This window comes from Zalophus californianus, chromosome 6, assembly GCF_009762305.2.
Source record: "Zalophus californianus isolate mZalCal1 chromosome 6, mZalCal1.pri.v2, whole genome shotgun sequence".
Lineage (NCBI taxonomy): Eukaryota > Metazoa > Chordata > Mammalia > Carnivora > Otariidae > Zalophus > Zalophus californianus.
This window is the reverse complement of record NC_045600.1, coordinates 99,097,596-99,123,664: the sequence shown is the minus strand read 5'-3', so window position 1 is coordinate 99,123,664 and position 26,069 is coordinate 99,097,596. Positions and strand designations below refer to the sequence as shown.

At 49.1% G+C, this 26,069-nt stretch overlaps 1 protein-coding gene and 1 long non-coding RNA gene across 2 annotated transcripts in view; one reads left to right on the top strand and one right to left on the bottom strand.

Annotated features, from left to right (window-relative positions):
• LIPC (lipase C, hepatic type) overlaps window positions 1–26,069 on the bottom strand; it is a 152,229-nt gene that overhangs the window by 98,780 nt on the left and 27,380 nt on the right.
• Window positions 1,506–8,317, top strand: LOC113909608. The gene is made up of 4 exons (XR_003515772.1): window positions 1,506–1,585; window positions 1,700–1,802; window positions 2,139–2,250; window positions 8,019–8,317. It is a non-coding gene; the product is annotated as an uncharacterized LOC113909608 (long non-coding RNA).

The following is a 26,069-nucleotide window of genomic DNA, read 5'->3' as shown; positions in this document are numbered from 1 at the left end:
AGCCTGTTTCTCACCTGTAATGCTAGTTTGGTCAAGATTGCTAATGAAGTATTTAAGATAATGCTAGAGCCTTAGAACTTAAAGAAGCTGTGGAAATAATGTAGTCTATTGATTACTTTAATTTTATAGGTGAGAAAACTGAGACCCACTGGGCAAAGTTGCTGGTCCAAGGTCCTATAAGCAATTAGGGAATGCACTGTATGCAAGATGGAAACCATTAATCTACCTTTCATGGATCTGAGGTATCTGATAAAAGCCATCTTGAAGAGTGTGGGGGATTTCTGAAACCTTTCTAGGTTGATGAGGTGGAAAGTTCACCAAATGCTCTTTCAGAATGCCCCACTGTATTGCTGTATAAGACAAGTCACTGAGATGGAGAGTTAGATACCTCATGACTAGTAAGATTTTCCAAATAATCTTATATAAGTGATTCCTATTAATCACACAGATGGGACTTCACAGTGAAATCACAAATGAGTTTAGAACAAGCAAAATGATGACAGCCCAAACATCTGTTGGTTTGGGGACAAAGTCTTCTTATTTTAGAACTGGCATTTAATCATCAGAGATGGGGCTCGATAGGACTTCAGAGGATTTTTAGATATCCGCCAGAAGATCTACCTCCTCTGACCCTGTGTTAATTAGACATGATAGAGGGACGCTTGGTGGCTCCATCGCTTAAGCATCTGCATTCGGCTCAGCTCGTGTTCCCAGGGTCCTGGGATAGAGTCGCGCATCGGGCTCCCTGCTCAGTGGGGACTCTGCTTCTCCCTCTCCCTTTGCCTGACGCTCTGCCTGCTTGGGCTCTCTCACTCTATCTCCCTTTCACTGTCAAATAAATAAATAAAATCTTAAAAAAAAAGAAGTGATAGACACTGGGGTCTATGATTCTCTCCCTACTCTCCTGTGCTCTATACTTAGATTGACCACACACTGCAGAGAGTAGAAACGATGACAGGGGACAGAGAGCCCTCTTCAGAGACGTTATTTGTGATGACTGTATTTTCAGACTCTGGCGTACCGGTCCTGCACTCCCAGGACTCGTCTGAGCCTTCCTGTGATAGCTGGTTTCCTAGGAGTGAGGATGCCTGGTCTAAGTTCTTCGCTCCCTCCCTCCAGTGTATTGAATTGATTTTGAACTCCTCCCCATCACACATCAGCCCACTTCTAGCTGGATATTCGGTCTTCGTCTCTTTGGTCCAGTCCAGTCCTGTACATCGGTCATTTCCTATAATCCTTATTTAATGGGTCACCTTAATCTCCCATTTAAAACCTTTTCCATTGTTCCCATGGAATTTCACGGAATTCTTTCTGAATGTGGTTTTTCTTAAATCTTAAGTCTTCATTAGGACTATGTAAGAACACGGTCTGTGTCAGGAGCCAAGTGTAAAAACTGCTGCATCTCATAAGCACCAATTTTAAGTAAATATCAATCGACCGATAAACACATCTTGATCCAAAGGGCAAAGAGCTGAGGGTAGGGAGGCAGTAAACAACCTCGTCTGATTGGGAGGACAGGAGTGACACAGGCAAAATGTAGGGCATACGTGACAGAGAATCTTTTCTTTCTCTGCTCCCTGGAGAGGTAAGATAGAGAAACCCCAAATGCCCAGGGAAGTGATAGGGCTGCAATAATGGGGCTTTTCTTTACTCTGCTGCAAACCAGTAGTAGTCATATTCTTTTATTTGGACTTCAGAGGTGAAGTAGAAGAAGGACCCTACCTGTTCTGATGCCCGATGAAGCCACGGAAAGTTCTAGAAAAACAAGAAACCTGGAAGGGACTGACCCCAAGAAGGTGAAGGTGAGTTAGAAAAACTGCTTTCTGCAGAAATGCGAGAGGACTCAAGGACGGGCTTAGTTTGAGGTGAATAACAGCTAAAGAACAGCAGTTAAGATGCTTAATGTTCCTATGTCTTTAAATCTTGCTCTAAATAAAATGCTTTGTTTGTACTAGTTGTTTGTTGTTATGTGCTCTTTTAGTGAGAAGGTCTGCTGAAGTCTAGTGATGTGGGGAAGCAGGCTGGTATCGGACTCAGCTCACCATGTGGTCGGGGAGCTGGGAGCTCTTTCTCTCCTCTCTCTCTCTCTCTATCCCTCGGAGGCTGTTCGGTCACTTGGGGGCCGCGCCTGGCCGCAGTGTTCGTGGCACTGAAGTGACTGGTGTCGCTGGCCTGTGAAACATCCACAACGAAGACCACACTACTTCAAGGTGGAAAGTGACACACATACGCGCACGGATGAAAACTCAAGTAGGTAGCAAGTGTGTGCTCCTTGCATCATGATCTCTTTAACACAAAACAGTGCTTTTGGCAGTTTTTCCCTCTCAAGTGAAAGCTTTGGATTTCAAATGGGGTTATTTGCCTTTCATCTGTGCTTTCTCTACGGTTCTATTATCTGATCCATTACTTTCATCTCTGAAACCTGTCATTGTGATTCTCCTATCAATGGAACGATCCCGCCAAAAGCTTTTTACTCTTTGGGTCAGAAGCATTTAATATCAGGCCATTTAAACGATTGTATTTGTATTGATCTCATATTTGAGAGTCGCTCAAGATGTCCTGGGAAATCAAATGTCCAAAGATAAATGAGTGCTTTTCTTTGATGTTTGTTCCCAGATGAGCAAAGCAGGTGAGGGTCCCCGAGAGAGTGCTGGGAAGCTGGAGAAGCTGGTAGGAGGGCAGGGCCGGGTGCTGGGTCCCTGAGGGAGAGGGCAGGGGAGGGCTGGGACACATGGGAGTGGAGAAGATGAGCTGAGTGCGTGTCAGTGTCCGGGTGGAGAGGAGACTCTCTCCAGGCGAGCGGAGGAGCGTGGCTGACCTCGGGCTGGTTGCAGGGGCCCTGAGGGGGTAAAGGTGGCAGGTGCCGTAGCTTGAAGGTGAGCCGTGGGCAGGAAGTTGGGGTCTGTGTGGGCTGTCGCCTTACGGACACCCCACAGCAAGAGAGGGGGAAAGGAAAGAGCAGAACAGATTCCAAAAGCTTGATGTGGCCTAGGGCATAGACTCCTATAGCGGCAAAAGCATTTTTGGTGACGCTCTCATTTGAAGACTTCAATCAGCCAGTTAGAAGATTGATGGCACTTCCCCTGGGAGGGGCTCTCCAGGTTGTAGGAAGGCAGAACGTGCACTGCAGCCTCCCCTCAAAGGCGCTGACCTCCTCCTGCACACAGACGGCTGCTTGCGAGACAGGACAAGGTGCTGGATGGGTGGTAAAGTGGCAATGGGGCCGACCAGGAAAGCAGTACGTGCTCTAAGGGGGTGTCTCCTTGTCCCCTTCCACGGAGGAGTGGTTAGAAGCAGACGCTGAAGCACTGAGCTGGGGCCGCCCCAAGGCAGTCCATGCCCGAGCTCCAACTCCCACTCATGTCTGCACCTCGCCATCCTGGCCGTGAGTCAGACCCTTGGGTCTGTGTGACCCTGAGGAAGTTACGCAAACTCTTCGCAAACTCTGGTTTCCTCATCCGATGAATGAGGGCCCTGGGGTCATCGAGGAGATGAAAGACAGTGGTTTTAGCGGATGGGGTCGGCACACAGCCTGGCTCCCTAAGTGCTCAGTACGGGTTAGCGAGTGGCAGTGTTCAGAGAAGGGGGGCGATCCGAAGCCTCCTTGGGGAGGTGAGGTCTGAATCAGATCTCAGCAAATGGTTGGAGCCTGAGACAAGGAAGCTCAGAAGAGTGAAGTGGGGGTGTCCGCCATTTGAAGCAAGTGTTGTGAAGGAGTAACAGGAGGAGAGTTGGAGAGATGAACAATAAGGCAGGAAAGGGTTGGTGTTGGTTGGTTGGTGGGTGGGTTTAAACTCATCCTCAGGGGGTGCCTGGGTGGCTCAGTCAGTTAAGCGTCTGCCTTTGGCTCAGGTCATGATCCCAGGGTCCTGGGATCGAGCCCCGCATCCGTCTCCCTGCTCAGCGGGAAGCCTGCTTCTCCCTCCGCCTGCTCTTTCTCTCCCCCACCCCCGATAAATAAATAAAATCTTAAAACAACTCATCCTCAGGTGAAAGAGTATAATGAGGCTGGGGGTGGGGGTGGGGAATCTGACACCCACCCCCCCCTCCCCCCGCAGGATGGGCCATTGCAGGCCCTGAGGCAAAACAGCCTCTAAGCAACCTGGAGAGAAAAGGTAAAGGATGCTGGGACAGAGGTCAGGCGGCTGGGACATTGCCTGTGTGTGTGTGTGTGTGTGTGTGTGTGTGTGTGTGTGTGTGTGTGTGTGTGTGTGTGTGTGATTGTACTAAGCAAAGATGGAGAGGGGCGTGGTGGGGCTGAGGGCTGATGTTTCTGGGCCAGTTCCTACCATGCTGTCACTGGGCTAGAAACTGATTACTTTCCTCTTGTCTCTCGGACATACAGGATAGTTTGGCACAGGGCCTGACCAGATACAGTAAAAAGACAAGGAGTCTCCCTGGTTGCTGGTCTTGGGTGCTGCTCTAGCCCCCACCCAACAGCCGGCTCCATTTGTTTTGCTTGTGAGGAGTTGCTAGCCCAAGACACTTGGAACCCCTTCTTTCCTACCCTTCGTCCCCTAAGTGCCTGTGTGGGATGACTCAGTGGTGGCACCTGCTCAGGGCCCAGGGGGAACCTCAGCCCAGGAGTCTGTCCTTTGCTCTTTGTCTTCCATGGTTAAAGCCACTTTCGGGCAGCAGGGAGGAACCAGCAATTTGGTACCGACAATCAGCTGTGCGGGGTTAGGGTCTTATGTCCCTCCCTCCAAACTACCTGCTGGAGAGTAGTGAGAGCCAGAGAGTTTCCCGTGGCCCACAGAGTCACGTTGACATGCTTCTTTACACTTCAGAGTGCGCTCCCCTAGGCGATCACAGTTCTCTCCTTGGAGGGGGCAGGACAGGTACTAACGACAAATGTTGGGGGGCTGAGCCCCTTCCCGGAGGTCACAGAGCGCACCGAGACTGGAAAGACTGCGAGGCCCCAGCCGCGCTAGTGGCTGTTGTCAGGACCCAGGAGCAAAGGGTCCACAGGAGACCCGAGCATGGTCATCCAGCCAGGAGGCCCCTGCTGCAGTGTGTCGTCCATCACTGGGGGACTGGCCCCTGGCTTCCACTCTCTACAGCCGTGCGGCTCTGGTGGGTCCCCACCGCTGGGAGGCAAGAGTGGACCCACTTCCTGGACTCTCCCACAATGACTTCAAAAGCAAGGCTGAGGCGGCAGCATTCTGGGGCCACTTAGGAAGACAGGATTCATTCCAGAACTTGTGCAAGTGCTAATGAGGACCAAGAATAACGCCACTGACCTGTCTTGGCAGGCAGGGCCCGGCGGGGGAGCAGAGCTGGGGTGTCCTGGAGGGGGTTCTGCGGGACTGCTCCCTCTGCCTGGGCCTGCAGAGGCCAGGGTTCAGCTCGCAGTTTCCCTTCAGCACTGCCTGGGGGTGGAGGGGGCGTGGAGAATGCCTCTGAGCCAGGGCTGGGCCCCTCCCACCTAGAAGAGGGAAGCCGAGAGCAGTGGTGCAGGTGAGAAAACCAACTTGGCAATGACCCTGACCCACCGAGACTTACGTCCCGTCCCGGGTGCTGGCGTCAGTCAGCGGGCCCATCCATCTCCTGCCCTGCCCAGGGAGGGTCTCGCCTCTTGTGCTTAGAACTAATCTGTCTGGATGTCTAGAACCGGGCAGGGAAGGGGCATTCATTTCCTTGGCTTTGGTCTGGGGCGCAGCCAGGGAAGAAGTTTATGTGGGCGTGTGTGCATGTGTGCACACATTCACGTGTATGAGTTGTGTGTGTGTCTAAACTGACAGATCATAGACAAGGCAAAAAGGGGACCACTGGTACCAGCTTTCAGCTTTTCAAGGAGGATGCAGAAAGCTTTTACGATAAATACTAAATGTGAGCCTCTTTAGTGGAATAGGGTGGGGTCGGAGCCAGAAGGACCCCTGTCCTGGACCCAGGTGTCAAGTAATTAATTAAACCAGTTAATCAATCAGTCATGTTAAGTCACTCATCAGCATCTGCCTAGCACCCACTATATGCCACACACTATACACAGGCTGGGCCTCGGTCCCAAGGGCTCACAATCCTATAGGGGAGGTTGAAATATGAACAAGCAGACAAAAAATATGACTACAGTGTGATACATGCCAGAAGCAGGTAGAGGTGATGGAAGCAAAGAGGGAGGGGGCCTAACTCCAGGGGCAGAGGGATGACACTCGGTGTCCGGCTTGGATGATGAGGTGTGGACGCTGGATGGATAGGAGTGGGGACTCGGGAGCAGAACTTTCAGGAGCAGGCCCACACTGCAGGGAAAACAGTGGGAAGTAGGCGTAGATGGGTGGGAGTTCTCGGGTGGAGCTGAAATCTGGAATTTGACGGAATTTTAACCAGAGGAGGAGGAGTCAATTCGAGTAGAAGATTTCCTTCGGCACCTGGTGAGGAGGCAGGACTCCGTGGAGACGAAGAACACAGGCTCTGGACTGAGAGCATCTGAGTTCAGATTCCAGCCCCGCTGCGGGGAAGATGGGTAGTTGAGCGCTTGTTGGGACAACTGGCATAACCCTCAGTAAGTGTTGGCTTTTGTCACTGTGGTTATTCAGTCAATCTCCAAATGCTCTTAGTTTTTCCTTTGAAGTGTTTCTCGTGTCTTGCTTTGACTCTCTTGCAGCAGTGACCACCTGAGCCTCTGCACCTGAGCGCTGCTCCACCCCCCTCACCTCTGCGTTTCCATGTGTCTAGGAAGCCAGTCTTGTTGGCTTGCTTTCCTCTCCTGCAACCAGCCTGTGGACCAGCCCCACACTGAGCCTCCTTAGTGTCATGTTCCAGCCACTTCTCTGCTGAAAGGCCTCGATGTGCCCTGTGTTGGAGAAGTACCAGTGTGACCATTGTCCCCTTACGGTTGAGAACACCATGGGCCAAAGAGGCTAAGTGAGCAGGCCATATTCCTAAGGCAGCCCAGCCCAGCCCCTTCCTAGCTAAGCGTCCTTGAACAAGCAAGGGAACCATCCAGAGCCTGAACGCCCCAGGCATTGAAAGAGATGTTGGAAGAGCTCCCTGCAGGGTGGAAACAAGAATGGAGTGCGGATTATAACCTAAGTGAAGGGCTGGTAGTGCGTCTGGCACACAGGACGCGGCTCTAGAGCATTGAAGCCCCTTCTCTCCAGCTGGGTGGGTGGTCCCTGGCCCCAAGAGCCCACCAGGACTGTATGCACATGCTGCCTCCTCTCCGGTGCCTTCCTTCCCTTTCCACTTTCCACGCCCCTGTCGCCCTGTTAGCTCAGCACCACCCGCTGCCCCACGAGCTCTTCTGCACCCCTGACTTCCCCAAAGCCCCTCCTTCACTGCTTCATACACAGAGTTAGAACTCCAGGAAAAGGCCCAAGCCTCATTTCAGAGCTATGTTTTAAATGTCCTTAAAGACAGAAGCCAGAGCGGTCGGAGGCCAAGGCTCCGGGAGCTGAGGGGCTTCGGGTATTCTGGAGTGGGCTTGAGTGGGGCTCACAGGCAGTTGAAAGGACATCCAGAGCAGACCCCCACAGGGCCGCACTCATGCATCCACCCTCGGGCTTGGAGGCAGAGAGACCGAGACCCTCGCCACCTGGCCTTCGGGATGAGTCCCGAGAATGGTTCTCCCTTCCTCGGCAAGTGGGAGGGGCCCGCTCTTGTCAAGTGCAGCCAGTTGTCCCCACATCTCACTGTTGCTCTGATATCAGAGGAACCCAAGGGCCTTGACCAGGGCCGCCCAGGGTCTTCGTGCCAAGGAGGAAGCCGGGCTGCATGCACAGGGCCCGGGAGGCTGTAAGATAACTTGGTCCCTCTCTGAAGAGCAAAGGGACCCAATATCTGTTCTAGTCCAGGCGTCCTTGGGAAGGGGGTGTGCGCTCTCCTGTTCCTTCCTGGGACAGTGGCAAATGCAGCCAGGACTCTGTGCAGAGCCCAGGGCTGCTTTCTACTTCATTATGGGCCAAGCCCAATTCAGGGGAATGTTTATTTGCTTTCCCGTAAATGTAGACATCTCCTTAGAGGGAATACAAAATACCTGTTTGCTGGTGGGCTCTCATCTTATTTATTTTCTCTGTTCTTAGGAGTGGGTGCAACTTCCTCCAGAAACCGCTGCTTTCCGGAAAACCTGGACAAAGCCTGGGACTTTTTATGTCATTTTGGCTTTGATTTATGTACGCATGGATTTATTGTTAACTCTCTAAAAAGGATCCCAGAAGGAAAACAAAACAATGAAGCCAGTGCTTCAAAGATGGTCCCACTCAAACTTAAGCCAAGGACTAAAATCCAACCTCACCAGCAAATATTTGCCCCTCAGGGAGCACTATCCAAAGCAGGATCTCTAAGAAGACACTTTCTGAGGCACCTCCTGCTTGCTGGGAAAGGTAACCACTAGGGCCACTAGATTTTTTTTTTTTTTTGACTAGAATTCAAAGCAGTCTCCTTGGGCTGAGAGAGGCCAGCCCTGCCTAATGTCCACTAGGCTGCTGGCTTTCAATGACCAAAAGCTGGCGTTGTCCCAGCAGAACCTGAAGATACCTAACTCACCTAAAAAATCTGAAGTGAGTCCTCCACCCCTCCCTCCTAGAATGTATTACGTCCGTCACCAAAGGGAGATTGACGGCCTTCTCACCATTCTATGATGTAGTAAACTTTTCTCTTAAATATTCCTTAGAAAAATAAGAAAGCCATAAGGGCGCCTGGGAGGCTCAGTTGGTTAAGCATCTGCCTTAGGCTCAGGTCATGATTCTAGGGTCTTGGGATCAAGTCCCGTGTCAGGCTCCCCTGCTTAGCGGGAGGGGAGCTTCTCCCTCTCCCTCTGCCTGCCACTCCCCGGGCTTGTGCACACGTGTGCATCCTCTCTTTTAAAATCTTTTTAAAGATTTTATTTAAAATAAAACCTTTTATTTAAAATCTTAAGATTTTAATCTAAAGATTTTAAATAAAATCTTAAAAAAACCCTTAAAAACAAAAAGAAAAATAATAAAGCCACAGTTATAAGGACCTCACTGGTGTTATTGGGGTCGACCTAATGTACAACTAAACTATCTCCTAAAGACCAGAGAGATAGTTGGCAAGGGGCCTTTACAAAAGGTTCTGTAACCCCCAGAGTCCCCATTCTCCTGGGACACTGGAGTCAAGGACAAGGGACAGAGACGGGTGGTACTGGGTGTGTAATTCCCAGGGCATAAGGATGACCCAGATTCTACTGGAAAGAGCATCAGAATGGAGTTCTTTGCTTTCTGAGCTTTCCTCATGGAGAAAGGAACCAAGAGTAGTATTCGGCTCTGGCAGAAAGCTGGTCTAAGAGCTGAAAGTATCCAAGACAGAGGACTGAGAGATGGGAAAGCCTCAAAAGACACTGTTGTCTCAGGTGTTTTGACTTGGCGGGAAGAGCCAGGGATGGGGATGATCCTCCTGCTGTAAATGGCAACAAAAGCATGCACACCAGTACAAAAAACAAACTGAGTTATTTGTTTTAATCTGCCTGGGTTATGCTTTCATTGCATGAGGTAGAGGGATATGGTGGGGAGGTTCAGCGATTCCAACCAGTGTATATGCCAACCTTGCTGGGGGAAGTCCACACCCCGACTTCAAAGGTCAGTTTGTAAGCTTCACATTTAGTGAGCTCTTCCTGATGACCTCATTTAAAATTTTATTCTCCTTTGAAGAAGCAGGGCACAAGATATATGGGCACAAATTTTTCTCTGGAATTTTCCCTGTCTCTGTAGGAGTAAAAAACTAAAATAGGTACTTATTTTTTTTTTTTAAGCTGTCCAGCTACTGGGGACCACAAGGACTTTTGCCATTTGAATTTTGTTATTATTCAGCTCATGAAAATGTATTTCTTAATCCTCTAGCTTCAGATGCTCCTGATCAGAAAAAGCATAAACCGGTATGTCCCCTGCACTCCAGGAGCATATCATTTAAGACTAACAACATGGCATATACAACACAGAGGGACGTGTGGAGCATACCCAAGGAGCCAGCAACCGTGGCCGGATGAAGACGCGGGTTTTGGTCCAGGAGGAAGAGGAAAAGGAATTGTGTGAGTGGCAGAGGCTGCTAGGTATATAAGCGCAAGGTGAAAATCCTTGCCTTATATCCACTTTGGTCAATTTTATATAGAGAAAATGACAAGCCAGTGTTTTTCTGCCCTTTTGATTACCAAATGGGATTACCTGGTTGGCTTGGCCAGTAAAGATATTAACCATGAAGGGGACTGATCCCAAAATGACATGACCTTCATCATCGAAAGACTAAGAAGAAGACAGCTTTGAGGGTCTCATCCACCATGGGTGGAGAGGAGGAGGGTCTGATGCTCTGAGGGAGCTACACCGGGTGTGTGGTCTGGGGAGCGGGGAAAAGCTCAGCTGTGACATCTAACCCGCTGGGGGCTTTGTAGGTAATCTTGCTTTCCATGGGTAAGCTTGAGGAAGAATTAGGATCTTCCATGCTCTGAAGCCCAGGGTTGCTCAGCTCACACTACCTGGCAGTGGCCTCCGGGGCTCATTTGACAGGCTTGGATGCTGAGAAAAAAGGTGCCGGGCCCTGGATGTTATCTCTGCTGGAGACTAGTTTCCACCTTGCTCTGCACCCTTGGGTATGCCACTTGACCTTCTTAGTTTCTATTTCCTTATTAGCAAAAGAAATGAGTTGGACGAGATGTTCTCTACGATCCCTTCCAATTTTCCAATTCTATGAATCAGGTGCACTTAAGAAAAAATACATACTTCTTCAGTTGGGAAAATATCAATGATGGAGCCCTGGAAAGAAAGAGCATCTCTTGTTCCCATTTTGTTCTGCCTTTGGGAATGGGGAGGGGAACATTTGCAAACTAGTACCTTGGGGAGAGAAGAGAGACGGAAGACACCTCCGGGGGGTTAAGGGGTGGGCCAGAGCCCCACTGTGGACAGGGCTACTGCGGGTCCTCAGGGGTGGGGGCATCAGTGGTGGGCACCCATGTGCTCCTGCAATCCTCTCAGGAGGGGGGGCACCCCCTAGTCTCCACTATACCCCTCCTCTGCACCTGCCTTCAGGAGCCTCTGGACTACATCAGGCCGGATGTGCCCTGTCCCTGGCTATGGCTTCAGCCATGGTCTCGTGCTCTGGGGCTGCCTGCTTTTTGCCCCCCATACAGGAAAAACTTCTTTTTTCATGATTATCAAAGCAATACACACCACTTCGGAATAAGAGGAAGGTACCGAAAAGTATTAAGAAGCACAAAAACCAGAATGGGTTATAATCTGATCACCCAGAGCTATTCACGTTTAAGTGCATTTTCTTCTAATGTATTTTTTTTCTTCTTAACATGAATGTATCTGTTTTGTAACTGGCTTTTTTGGATTCAATCTTATAGCATGTTCCCATGTCATGAACCGTCTCCAGCCCCCACGTCATTCCACTGCTTCCCAGGGCTGACACTCCTCTTTGGTAGCCCCATCCAAGTCAGGGCATTTTAACCTCCGCTCCTTGCTCGGGCTGTTTACCTGCACGAAGTGCAGCCATTCGCCATTCGTTTTTAGTCTTATGATTCTTTAGGGCCCTAGATCATCCACAAAGCCTTCCAGGCCACCGTGGAGGACCCTCCTGATCATCCCTCCATCCCTAACATCCCTCCCCTTCCCTGGACTCTGGACAGTGCCTTTGGTCTTGTCTTCAATGTGTGCTGCTCTGGACAGTTAGGTCTCTCTTTATGTAGATGTCCCTCAGGCAGCAGTGTGATGGGAATATTTAACAACTGGCTCCCTGGGGGGAAATATATATAGACTTGATAGCAAGGACATGTATTATACAATTTACAAATAATAAAATATCCAATACACTTTACTGTAAACTCCACATAGCCAGTTGATTCTCACAGAATGCTCTCAATCATTTTTGCTGAACTTTTTATCATTAGCCAAACCATGGTTGGTGTTTTCATTTACATTCATGAGGAAATCAACAATGAAACAATGAAGATGTGTACTGTGAACTTCAAACATTCAACAGTGACATGAACTACTTCTTTGCTCTGTCAGGTAATTATTTTTGAATTCTGAAAGAATATTACCTCCATTTTTGTCTTATTTACCATTGGAATAACTAGAGACACAGTACACTTATATGTTTAATCTTCATTACTAACATTTTCTCCATGGTTTTCTTAAGGCCAAACCAGGGGCTGGCAATTTATGGCCTGCCACATCTAGTCTACCACCTACTTTTGTAAACAAAGTTTTATTGGAACATGGCCATGTCCATTCATTTATCTACTATTTGTAGCTGCCTTTGTGTTATAATGGCAAAGTTGTGTAGTTGACGATATGACCTACAAAGGGAAAAATATTTACTATCAGTGATGTTGCTAACAGGGAGTTGGAAAGACATGCACTTTAATACATCATTATATAGTATTTCTATCAAAAATGTCAATAAATGTCAATAACCTTAAGGACAGAGATAATAGTAAAATGGAGTAAGATAAATAGGAACAGAGGAGTTTTGAGTATTTACTACTGTTTTTTTTTTTGAAAGATTTATTTATTTGAGAGGGGAGGAAGGACAGAGACAGAGGGAGAGAGAGAATCTCAAGCAGACACCCCACTGAGCGTGAAGCCCGACACAGACTCTGAGATCATGACCTGAGCCAAAATCAAGAGTTAGATGCCTAACTAACTGAGCCACCCAGGCACCCCACTACTGTTGTTTTTAAACATCATTTACTTAATTGTAAGTTTTTATAATTTAATTTTAAAATAATGGCTGTGCTTAAAAATCAGCTCACAAAATTTTTGAAAATGTAACAACTGGCTCTGTCAAGGGTGAAGCCTTTGATCTTCGGTGGGGAAATATGATCCCAGCCCATCTGGGTGGCGCCTCACTGCACCCTAGCCTTGGGGAAACCTCTGCTCAGGACAGGGGCATGCGAGGGTCTCATGTTTGTCTTAAGTCTTTACTTAAACGTGAAGAAAGGAGCCTTTTGTGTATAGCAGGGGCTCCATCCCCATCTGTTGATTAGAAAATTAGTGGCCATGTACTGTGGCCACTACAGGGAGTATAACCATGAACCTCTACCCACCATGTGCGGAAATGAGTCATTCCGGACAGAGCCATCCAGAAGGCACAGATGGTTCCCTGACCCTGTGTGACCTGGGTGGGTAGTCTATGGGAATAGAGCACAGGGTCTGGCCAGTCAGCCCTGTCAGCTTATGCCCCGTTTTCTGCTTTGGAAGTACGAACTTATCAGCCTTCCCCACCCCTTCTCCCACCCCAGGAAGGCAGGAGTAGCTGGCTGACGGAAGCCAACTCAAGGTTCCCTGGAGTCATGTGGCCCTGGCCTAGGGAAATAAGGCAGGACCCATGATCTGAACCAATTGGTGTTTTCTCTGAGGAAATCCCATGCCTTAGACCTTCCACTGTCAGCTGCTCTGTGGCCTTGGGAAGCAAGCTGTTTTTCTGGCTAGTTGCTTTAAGTTTGCAAGAGCCACAAGACAAGGGATGCTGAGCCATCTGCATGGAATTACAGGGAGAGGGCAGGGGCCCAGGGGCTGCAGCGCTGAGATCCTATCCCACCATCGCCACCGTACTATGTGACCTTGGGCTTGAGCCTGTTTCCCTGCGGGTTAGATGTCTCACAGGATTATTGTGAGGTCAACTGAGACAATATATGTGAAAACGTGCCGCAAATAGTAAGCGTAAGGGGACCGTGAACAGGACTGGCAGCAGAACCTCTGTTGGAAACACCCAGTGTTTGGTAACCCATATTCTTTAAAGACGCTTGTCAGCCACTGGGGCCAGGTTCCCAAGGAAACAGACCCGGTTACCATTCCCCTCACTCCTCTGGCCACACGGAGGAGGTAAGTGGGAGAGGGAGGTAGGAGAAGGTGGGAAAGTAACTCACAAAGGGGGCCACAGCTGTCCTTCTCCATGACAGATGGGCTGGGTTCACACTGACAGGACCCTCAGAAAGCCATGCACCCATCCTCACAGGACCATCCTGGAGCTAAGACCACCGGCAGCAGATGGGCCCAGAGTAAGCGGAGACCAGACAGAGCACAAACAGTTAGAATCTCTGTGTCCCCCACCTGTGCTCCACTACCAGCTACCCCAGAGAGTAATTCCAGAACCAGGCCTGCTCTCCCATCCCACCCCACAGTGCCCCAGTGGGAAGAGGAGTCAAAGAGTAGAGATGTCTCCTCCCCACTTCAGAAAACATCTCCTCCTGGAATCTAGCTCATGAGCAGAAAAGGAAGACTGTCAAATGGACGTGAGACTGAGGCTTTAGAATTAAGTCGTAATAAATTAGACTAAATTTGAACAATAGAACTGACCAAAAGTTAAGAAATCTGCCCAAGGGGCGCCTGGGTGGCTCAGTCGTTAAGCGTCTGCCTGTGGCTCAGGTCATGGTCCCAGGGTCCTGGGATCGAGTCCCGCATCGGGCTCCCTGCTCGGCCGGGAACATGCTTCTCCCTCTCCTTCCGTCCCTCCCGCTGCTCATGCCCTCTCTCGCTGTGATTCTCTCTGCCAAATAAATAAATAAAAGCTTAAAAAAAAAAAAGAAATCTGCCCAAGATGCTATTAAGGGATGGAAAAGTATGACTTGATAAATACGTGGTCGACGTCAGGGCTGGGAGAGCTATAAAACAGTTTCAGGTTCATAACCCTCTAAATTCAGACTGATCAATAAACCCGTAATGTCTTAGTTTTTATAGTAGGCAGTCCCTTTGAACTTAAATTGAATCAAATATATATGTATGGAGCAGTGGTTCTCAGACTTGAGAAAAAAATTTATCGATCAATATTATTTATTTCACTACTTTCCCTGGAGGGAACGGCGCTCGAAACTCTCACTGGCGCTTCTCTGTGTTAAAGAACCAACTGCAAGTCCATTGCCTTACAAACAACAGAGTCTGCAAGGTCACGGGGGCTCCCCCCCACCCCCATGCTCTTGAGGCCAGCTCTCCCCAGGTGAATGGGCTGCTATGGCAAATCTTTGAGCAGGGGCCCGATGTGCCTCGTGAAGGTGTGTAAGCAGGGACCTGTCCTCTCTGGTCTGGCTGTAATCTCCCCTTCAGAGAAAGGGCCCTTTCCCTGTGGGTTAGGCTCAGTCAGGTGTGGGTACAGCTGATTCTACGCAAGGAGGGGTCATTGGAGGTCCCATCCTTCTGGCCATAGTCATCTCTTTAAGGGTGAGCACCTGGCCAAGCAGAGTTCTTCCTGGAATGTTTACCAGAGGTATGTGATAAAATATCATGATCTGTCTGGAATTTTAAGCTCTAAGGACCAAAGAAACGTGGGCCTCCTAAGTACCATCAGAGAGGGAGGGAGATAGAGGAAGAAAGAGACAGAGAGTAGCGGAGGAACGGGAGCAGGAAGAAAGAGAACTGAGAGACGTGGTGACTTTATTCGGGCTTGAATCCAGCAGTACCTGAAGCCTATATTTCGGACATCCTGTTATAGGAGTAAATAAATCCTCCTTTTTCCTTAAGTTAATTTGAGTTGGATTTCTGTCCGTGTGACCCGAAGTCCCAACTAATGCAATCATGGGATATTCTTGCCCACCTTTTCCACATCTTCAAATATGTTGATTTTCTTCCATCCCCACCGCACCCCCTGCTTTAGTACCAGCCTCCCAGTCCTGTGAGAGTAGGCTCTCTGGTTGCTCCAGGGATGCCCACCTCCAACTAATGAGTCCCAAGTGATGACCTGCCCAGCCCACGGGACTTTGACGGAGAGGGCTTGGGTCTGCCTAGCTTAGGTACATAATGACTCTTCCTAGCACATTTCCTGGGACAATTCCTGCCTTACGACTTACAAGGTAAGACCCCTGATGCACAGCAAAAGCTATCATGTACTTCCAACAAACTTCTAGTGTTCAACAAGGAACTCTCGGAGTCTTTAGACTGTGCACCTTCGTTGCCCTGGGCCCACTTTCACCTGCCAATGATCAGACTATTGCAGGAAAATTCTCTTAGGGATTATTTTGTGGGAACTGGCACTGAGGGCTCTGGTATTAACACCAGGGATCTCCTCACAAATGTCACCCAATAAAGTTATCGGAACATCCCAGTAGGCAGACCACGACCTTCTTAGTAATCTAGGTAGAACAGACCACCATGGGTGGCCTGGGTGATCCCAGACTCATTAGCACTTCAGTGCATTTCCAGAATAGTTTCAAATTTACAGCTTATTAACTGAAGATTTCATAGAAAAGGACTGAAATCACACATTGCCCAGCAAAACGTTAAAAATTCCTCTTTAGCTGTTGCTATTCTTTACCCAGAGTGCCAAACAGTGCCAGCAAGCCCCTCTCTCCCACTCCTGGCCTGAAATACTTCACACTCTTGTTCTAAGGCAGTGCTGCAGGGGGCCCAGGACCAGCCTCATCACCTGGGACCTCATTAGAAATGCAAATTCCCGGGCTCCGCCATAGGCCTGCTGAATCAGGAGGTCTGGAAAGAAGCCCAGAAATCTGTTTTAACAAACTCTTCTGGCAATTTGGATGCAGACTCGAGTTTGAGAATCACTGTCAGAACCACAACCTAAGTGAGTCAGTTCCTGCCTCAGTTTCCACAGCCCACCCAGCAACACAGAAGGCCACACGTGTTAAAGAGGGGTCCACCTACTGCTCCTCAAGCAAGCTCCTTGGTGGTCTCCACCCTGGCCCCAGATCACATATTAGCGGTGTCAGCCCATAAGGAAGGCAATTTTGCTACAAAGGTGCTAAGTCTGTGTGTGTTGTCACAGTGGTACCTAAGCTGAGGACGGACTGGTTCTTCGTGTCTCTGTTCCAGAGCCTCAGATACATCAGAGTATCCAAGGGGTGTGGGCAGTGTGGGGCTTACATGGAAGGAAGGAAGTGGAATGAAAAAGTCTCCAAGGGAAGAAACAAATGTACTTTAAAACCTATTCTTCCCAGCAACCCTTATGGATTATAAACCCACATCTATCTTTCAGAGTAAATAGCAATCAGTCCCGAGGAGCGAGGAGACATACAAATAATGGCCAACATGTGCTGATATTGACAGTGACCCATAAATCTCAATTTCTTTGGGAAAGGATGTCGGGCAGCATTTTAATTCCAAGCCGTCGAATGAGAAGGAGCAAGATTTACCTCTGCTGTGGATCTGAGTGGAGCATCCCTGGAAATACAATCCAATGAACACGCAGTTAAGCACTAATTGATGGCCTCCAACATGCTTCATAACACTCCATTACCCAGATGGGGAGCGTGGCGGCTGAAACATGGAGCAGCTGAGCCTGGGGTGAGGAGCCATCTAGGAAGGACAAAGGGCCCAGGGGCTGCTTCTGGTGCCACAGTCTCCCCCAGCGTGACTAATGGCTGCCACCCCCGCGGACACCTTCCTGCCCCCACCATGTGTGCATTGGAGCACTTTGGAGCCTACCAGGCCCTTTCTCGAGGGTTCTTTTGTTTGTCTCCTTAGCCGTTTTTTCCTCATGCATGGCCAATCCCAAGCCTGGTCTTAATTAAGAATTATGTCTTCTTTGTCTTTATATTTCTTCCCTTGTCCTCAAGGGAAGACCTTCCCCTATAACTTGTCCATTTGTTGTATCATTTAAATAAGGCTTTGGAGTTACCATTCATCTACTACTTGCCTGAAGCTCTGCTAATTCCTTTTGTGCACATTAACTCACTTAATCCCCACAACTGTGTGACTTTGGGCCAGTCACTTGACTTCTATAAGCCTCTGTTTCCTCGTCTCTAAAATGGGGACAATAATAGCACTCAGCTCATAGGGTTGCTGGGGGATAAAGTGGACTATTCCAGGGAAGCTCTGTGTGCTTCCCACAGGGAAGCTGCCATCCCACCCTGCCTGCCCCTGCCTGTGCTGAGTTAGGTGCTCTGTGCCGTGTTCCTGGGACCTGAGCTGGGGCCCTTCTGCTCCATACCTACGGTCTAATTTGGGTCTCCTCCTTGGGGGAGGGAATGCATCTTTTCTTCCCCCAAGATTTTATTTATTTATTTGAGAGAGAAAGAGAGAGAGAGAGAGCATGAGCAGGGGGAGGGACAGAGAAAGAGGGAGAAGCAGACTCCCCACCGAGCAGGGAGCCCAAAGTGGGGCTCGATCCCAGGACCCTGGGATCATGACCTGAGCTGAAGGCAGACACTTAATGACTGAGCCACCCAGGCGCCCTGAGGGAGTGCATCTTATTGCCTTCGCACCCCCAGCCCTGAGCACAGGGTCTGTGGTCGGGTACGAATCCGGTGACACCCGTGAAGTTAGGAAGGAAAAGAGGAAGTAGACTAGCAGGGTGAGTTCCAGAAACTCCTAGTCCTGAGCTAACAAGTTTGGTCTGGGGGACCCTGAGTGCAGACATAACAAAAAGGGAAACTGGAAGACCTTTTGTCAGAGAGGAAAGAGTGTACAGAGCACCCAACTCTGAGTCGAGGTGAGGGCAGTGATTTATCCAAAGTCACACAGTCATTTGGTGTCAAAGTTCAGGCCATAATTGTGGCCGAAGTAGGCCAGTGTGGGCAGTGTTTGATCCACCACACTGGGACAACATATTACCTGAAATAGGTAGAAGACCCGTGAGCAAGCTGCTAGGGTCCAGAATCCGTACCCCCCTTCCACTCCTACTGCCCCACCTCCTCCCCCCAGGGCTACTGCCAGTCTGCTTCCAGGGCTCTCCCTGCCCTTCCACACTCAAAACCGAGGATTCGATGAAAAGTGCAAGACCAGGTGTCAGAGAGGTGCATGGGGGAAAGACACGGGCCTTGGAGTCAAGTAGACCACAGTTCAAATCTCCTTGCACACTTTTCCTCATTTAGACAAAACAACTAGGCTGTACGCGCCCCAGTTTCCTTAGATGTGAACCAAGAATAATAATCTACACTTCATAGGGTTATAGGTTGTCATAGAATTAAGCCAACCTAAGCAAAATGCTAGACTTAGTCATTAGGCGTATCTGGCTGACCTGAGGCAAAGAATTATGTCTTCTTTGTCTTTATATTTCTTCCCATTTCCTTGTTCCTCCAGGGCTAGCACACTGCCTTCTACCTAGCAGTAGGTGCTAAATGCAAAATCACTGAGTAAAGGAGGAGCTATTTTGTGTTCTTTAAAACTTGGCTTCTCAAAGTGTGGTTTGGGGACCAGCTGCACTGGCATGACCTGGATGCTTATTAGAAATGCAAGATCTTGGAGTCCATCCCAGATGTACTGAAACAGAACATTCATTTTCGTAAGCTCCCCAGATGATTCGTGTGCACATTAAAGTTTGAGAAGCTTTGCTTTAGAAAGCAACCTCTGAAGCTGGGGGAAGCCTAAGAATTCCTATGAAGGGAGCGAGCACTGTGAGAAATTCATAGGCAAGAAGACCACACACACGTGCCATGCATGCCCTCTTCCCACTCTTGCTGGTCTGGAAGTGGTTTCCTGGTTCCGTGGAAACCCAAAGGACTTCGAATCACTTCTGTAAGATCCATAATGGGAGCAGAGCCAGGTTCCATGTGCCCCCGTGGCCCAGAGCAGACTGTGGTCTGGGGATTGTTCCTTCCTTGCCAATCGATAGCTCTGTCACAGATGCAGATGGCAGACTCCAATGAAGAGCCCTAGGTGACTTCAGAGTCCCTGGGTGTTCAGATGGGGAAGGAGGGCAGGAACTGAGGTGGTTTTCCTGTACCTCTGGGATGTTTTCCATGATCGCCAGCAGGGGTGTGGAACTTGCTAAATGAAATGACTTAAAACTCATTTACTGAAAACAAACGTAAGTTACCCAGCCCTTTGATGAGGGGGCATACACTCAGTGGTCATTTGCCATGAGCCTCCTCCATGCCAGGCCTGTGTGGGTCCTGGGAATACAGTGGGGATGAAGACTCGCTCCTGCCCTTGAGGGGCTCAGAATCTATTGGAAAGAGAGATGTGCTGGCAGGTAATCAAAGAGCGATGAGCCAAGAGCCATGGGTGAGAGGTCCACAAATGACACGGGACAGTGGGCTCATACATATATGAGAGAAAGAGAGAGAGGAGTGAGATACATATATTCATATATGAGAGAGAGAGAGAGAGGGAATTAAGTAGCTCTGTAATGCACACACACACATATAAATACACACGCACATATATATATATAGAGAGAGATGTTAACAGTTATTGAACCCATCCAGATGGAATACGGTAACTCATTGTACTATCCTTTCAACTTTTTCTAAACTTGAACACTTCTGTACTAAAAAGTGGGGAAAACGTTGGGGATAGTGCATGCATCAGGTGAGCATTACCATGGTGGGATAACTTATTAAACAGTAGATGCTCACAAATGTTTGTTTATGGCTCGCAGTACACAGTCGCGAAGTGCTTCCCCTCTGGGATCACAGTCCATCCTCCCAACAGCCTTGTGAAGTCTGTAATCATCACCCTCGCTCTCGAGCAGAGGCCTAGAGACCACGGTGATGTGTCCAAGGCCGCCCGCTGGTAAGTGATCTAGCAGGGACTGAGACCCAGGCTTTCAGACTCCAAATCCAGTTCTCTTTTGTCACCCAGAGTCTCTCTCAGGAGCGGATGGGTGATTTCCTGCCTGTGCCAGGGGCCAAGTGCCCTGCTGTGAGGAGGAGGCCCCAGGGTTTATCTTCCCAGGCCTGCCTTGTCCCCAGTGGCCGACCCTCCAGTTTTCCTTTTGGGTCTGCAGGGGGTGAGGACGAGGGAGGCAGGCACTCTGGACAAAATGGCAGCTGACCCTGGGCCCTTTCTCCTTGGCCGAGGCCCCGGGCGAGTCTAGGAAACAGCCTGGCTGAAGACAGCTTGTGTGGGAAAATGGCCTCTCAAAGCTAGAGAGAGCCATTGTATGGGCTCACGCTGAGCACACTCCAGCAAAGATGATTGGTCTTTCAGGCACCTCGCCAGAGGGTAAGTTTTATCACTTACCCGCAATATGAGCCAGATAAATGGCTCCTTCTTGGTTTCCTGCCAGTTATTGCTCGTGTTGCCAGAAAGTCTTAATCATGCTCTTGAAAGAGGCTGAGCCCCCTCCCCCCACCAGCTGCCAGCTGGTTCCTGGGCCTCTCAGCTGGGCCATGACTTCCTGCATCCCCCCCACCCCCCCAGCAAAGGCTCCCCTGTTTGGGCCTGATTTAGAGCGCGCCGACTTACTACTCACTTTTCAGTCTCATGTATATTTATAAAGCTCTTTTCCTAACCCTGAAGCCCCTTAGGGTTGCTGCCGAAGCTCAAACAGAACAATGATATATCCATAGTGTCCCCAGTACAGGGTCCGGGACCCGGGTCAGAGCAGAGTCTTGAAAGTGTTTGCTGGATATTTAGGTGTCGGTTGTGTCCCCCACCCCTCCCCACATTCGTATGTTGAAGTCCGACCCCTCGGAATGTCTGAATGTGGCCGTCTTTGGAGATAGGGTCTTCAAAGAGGTGATGAGGGTTAAATGAGGTCACTGGCATGGGCCCTAATCCCATATGATTTATAAAAAAGGACATTAGGACAGACACGCACTGAGGGACACCATGTGAAGATAAAGAGGGGACAGTGGCCAACTACAAACCAAGGAGGGACGCCTCAGAAGAAACCGAACTCTACGAACACCTTGATCTTAGACTTCTAACCTCCAGAACTGGGAGAAAAGAAATTTCTGTTGTTCGGGCCCTTTGTTAGGGCAGCCCCAGCATGCGAGTGCACTGGAGGACTACTGAATTCGCTGGAGTCCCGGCACAGGTCTGGCAGAGAGCTGGTGTGCGGCTGAATCTGTGAGTAAATCTACATCCCAGATGTCATCCATCCAGTGTGGACTTCCCTGCTTGAGTCGGTCATTTGTGTGTCTCCCCGGGGCGGGGAGAGCATAGGCTCACGGCCACCCTCCCTTATGAGTCTTCCTCCAGCTCTTTCTTTCCTTTTTTTTTTCCCCCCAAGATTTTATTTATTCATTTGAGAAAGAGAGAGAGCACAAGCAGGGGGAGAGGCAGAGGGAGAGGGAGAAGCGGACTCCCCGCTGAGCAAGGAGCCTGACATGGGGCTCGATCCCAGGACCTGGAGATCATGACCTGAGGCGAAGGCAGACGCTTAACCATCTGGGCCACCCAGGCGCCCCACCTCCAGCTCTTTTTGATTCAACATCACCCATCCTTTTCATGAATCTCAAGGGTGGGAGCCCCTCCCTCTGTGTGGCATGAAGGTGGTTGGCCAGGGAATGGACATGGACATGCCAAAGGGACCTAGTCATGGAAAAACAGCAAGACCTGTGTTATAGGCTGCAGGGGGAGTCTCATGAGAGGAGCGTTCTCAGGTGTTCTCCTGGCGTCAACAAGTCTCAGAGAAGCCTTGAAGAGTCCAGCTCTGTGAAAGCAACGCTGTACCTAGAGGATTCTTGAGGGAATAAAAACATTTTAGCTTTTTAAAAGTATCCTGGATTATCTTCAGTTGGCCCAGAATTTTCAGTCTTGGCATCATGGGGCCTCTCCTTTCTCCAGGCTGCCTGGGTTTGTGTTTGTACCTTGTTTACGAGCTTGACTTTGGGAACCAGGTATTGTGAAGGAAGCTGAGATACGAGGAACCAGAACTTTGTCCACACACAGGTTTCCTGCTGGGTGTGGCCATCACTCATAGTGGGTGTGGGGAGGGTAAGCGTTTGGTTAGAAGTGGTCAGGCCCAGAGAGGCTCAGAGTATGTCCCAGGCTCCCCTGGCACTGACACCCACAGTAGGATACTCTGAAGGCCAAGATCTCCGTGTGGGCTCTGAGGGGGACACCAGCATCACCAGAAATATGCATCAGTGAGAATCCCCGGGACCTTGGGAGGCTCCTCTCGCCCCTGGCCCTTCGGGCAAGCCCACGTGGGCGTCTGGCCCTGGAGGAAACTGGCATGGGGAAAGAAATGGTCTGATGGTCATTTACTGCTTGGATTGTTCTTACAGAATTGTGCCTTTGTCCTCCTGATGTTTGGGAGCCTTTGAATCGCTCAAGGCAATTGAGTTGCCCTAGGGTTAAGGCAGTGGGCAATGTCTCATGTTTAAAGGGCATAGAACTTGGCTTTCATATTTTTCTCTCCCGTTAACATTTAAACAGCTGACTTCAGATGAGGCAGCCAGTGATGGTCTGAGGGCACCATGGTGACCTCTTAACGAGTCCCTCTGACACCCGGGGTCTCAGCGCTAGAAGGGACCCTGCATGCCACTCAAGGGAAATCGGAGGCCCAGGAGGTGAAGGCAGCCCCCCCAAGACCAGGCAGCGGGCACAGAGGAACTGAGAGACCTCGAAGACACTCCCCGAGGTGCTTGGGGTGTGAGAAAATGGAAACAAAACACAGCAGCACCAAAAACCAGCCCTGTGGACGGCCGCACCAGGATGTTCCCAACTGAACACAGACGATGGCCACAAAACAGAAACAGTGTGCTGCCAGGACCTTCTAGGTCTATGTCTGCAACAAGACAAGAGGAACCAAGAAGGTGACTAACCACTCCCCTCTCCCAACCCACAGCAGCAAAGGCCGCCCCTGTACCAAACCAGCACTAGCCCCACCTCCCCTTCCTGCCGGCTACGTCGTTATTGACTAGGTCATGCAATCGGGAGTTTACAGTAACTACCTGATTATTAAACTATGAAAACATCCGGTCATTGAGTTGCCCACCCTCCGCTTGACAGACTCCAAGCCAGAACTGCCCTCGTGCCCCCCCTTCTCCGTCTCAGCCAGCAAAACCCAATCTCCTGAGAAGCCCCCCTTAACATCTCACACTGCGATACCCCAGGCTTTCTCTGGGGTGGAGTCTTTCTTGCTGCAGTAAGGTCAATAAGCCTTGAACTTGAGTGTGATGAGTGTGCCCCTGGTGGTCTTTCGTTGGTGAACTTTTACATCTGTCAGTTGGGCGCACTGATACCTGCCCAATAACTATTCTTTACAGGGATGTTGTAAGAGGCAAGAGGTGTGACGTGGGTGGGAAGGAGTTTTTCAGGTTGAAATTGCTCTGGGTCTCTAAGCTAGTGCGATGTGGAATTTCCAAATGGTTCTCTTTCCAGACTTAGAATACAATACTTTTTAAATGGAAGATTCCTATTCAAGCCTGTTTTGTGCGCCTGCCTCATTTCATTGGCGTAAATCCCTCCTACGATTTAGTGGGAGGAATAGCAATGAACACGAAAACTTCAAAGACATTTGTCCAAGGCTGGGGCCTGCCTGGGAGGAAGATCTGAGTGTTTGTGGGTGCCTGCCTAGTGAGGTTGCCGAGCTGGTGACTTCTGAGCACCACCCCTGTCTTCTCCTGCTGATACCATTGCTTCCACGAGGGAGTGGCTGTGGTTTCAGCCAGGCTGAGAGATAAAGCCACCCACCCAGCAAAAAGGCAGCCAGCAGCCTCATTCCCCCTTTTTTAAAATTTTTTTTTTTTAAACACCAGCCTCAGTGGTGGCCCTGTTGCTCCAGGGTGAGGGCCAAACTCCATAGCCTGGCCTCGGAGACCCTCACCTCCGGCCATTTCTTTTTAGGGGGCCCACCCTGGGCCGCAGCAAACGTCTCTGGGCTTCCCAATTTCATGATCCTTTTTCAAGTGTCCAAGACTTGTTTATGCTTTTCCTTCTGCTTGCCATGTCCTTCCACATCTTTTCCTTCAGAACTCAACCCAGATATCACTTCCTCTATCTTTCCAGCGGACCTCTTCTGCCTCAGGGCCTGATGATGTTTTGTACGTGATGTTACTTGTGCACTTACCACATTGTATTGAAATTATGCTTCTCCCGATCTCTAATCTACACAGCCCGCACGCATGCACGCACACTTGCAGCTGTAGGGAGCCAGAGACCCCGTCAGCTGGGAAGCTCCTTGATGAAATGAAATGTGCTTTTTCATTTTTGTATCTACGGGGATGCGGTTTGGTACTGACCATGGGGCCTGGTACACAGTAGGTGGTTAATGAATGCTGTAATTTGCTGCTGTTGATCTTGTTATGTTTCAGTATCAAGCAGGATGTTGTTTTCACTATTTGGGATTCTCTTGGGACAAGGAACCTGGAACATTTGTCACTGGAAAGTTTTTCGCAATCAGAATGGCCAGTCCTCGTCAACTGAGAATCCACGGCTCTGCCTAGCTTTTGGAAATGCCCGGCTTATCTGAAAAGAATTTTCTTGATCCTGTTTTCAGGCCTTCCGAGGAGAGGTTCACTGTGTATGGTTCATTAGCTATTGCAGCTAGCAATTTCCCACCAATTACAAGTAAGTCTCAGCTTAGGGATTTCTCTTCATTTCAAGAATCACTTTCTTTTTGCCATGCCCACATTTTATTTTGGAGGAATAAATTGTCACAAATGTCGTGGGGTTTTTGTATTATTTGGGCTACAGTTACCCCTGAGGGAGGTAAAAATGCAGGATCAGTCAATGTTGATTACACCCCCTTCCCTACCAGAAAACTTCAAAATGAAGCCAGGTTTGCCCCGGAGGCCTGTGTTATTTCTGTCGGAAAAGCCCGAAGCCTGGAAGTCGGGACACCTGGATTCAAGTCTTGTTTTGCCATTGACTAGCTATTTTGTTTTCCTAGTAGTTTTCCACGTGTTGTCCCAGATCAGTAACAGCACTTGGAACCATGTTAGAAATGCAAATTCTCAGGCCTGCCCCAGGCCCCACTGAATTAGAAAACTCTGCAGCCAGGGTCCAGAAATCTTGCTTTAATATGATTTATTTATTTAAAAAATATAGTAGGATTATTTATTTTATGAATAAGATTTAAGATGACCTTATTTTAATAAGATTCCGATGTACACTGAAGTCTGAGAACCACCAATCTGGTCAAGGCCACTTTATCATTTTGATATAAATTTATGTTTAAAATTATTCAACTCATTAAAGTAAATATACTACACACACACGCACACACACACTATAACGTTATAAAAATTTTGGAAGAGACAAAAATTTAGATATAAATTCAACTGAAGTATAAACATTCTTGTACATTTTCTTCTAGTATTTTTTTTCCTCACACGTATTTTCACAGGGTTGTAATCACCAGGACCCGCACAAGGTTTTTCCTGCTTAACATAAATACTGTAAATACTATTTAGTCCTGCCACCTCCACATCTTCATCAGAACTATTCTGAAAGGCCACACAACACTTCACAGAATAGCTGTGTCTTGGGTACTTCACCAGACCCGGGTGAACTTGTGTATGTGGAGGTGAAAATGCTCTTGGACAGAGAAGG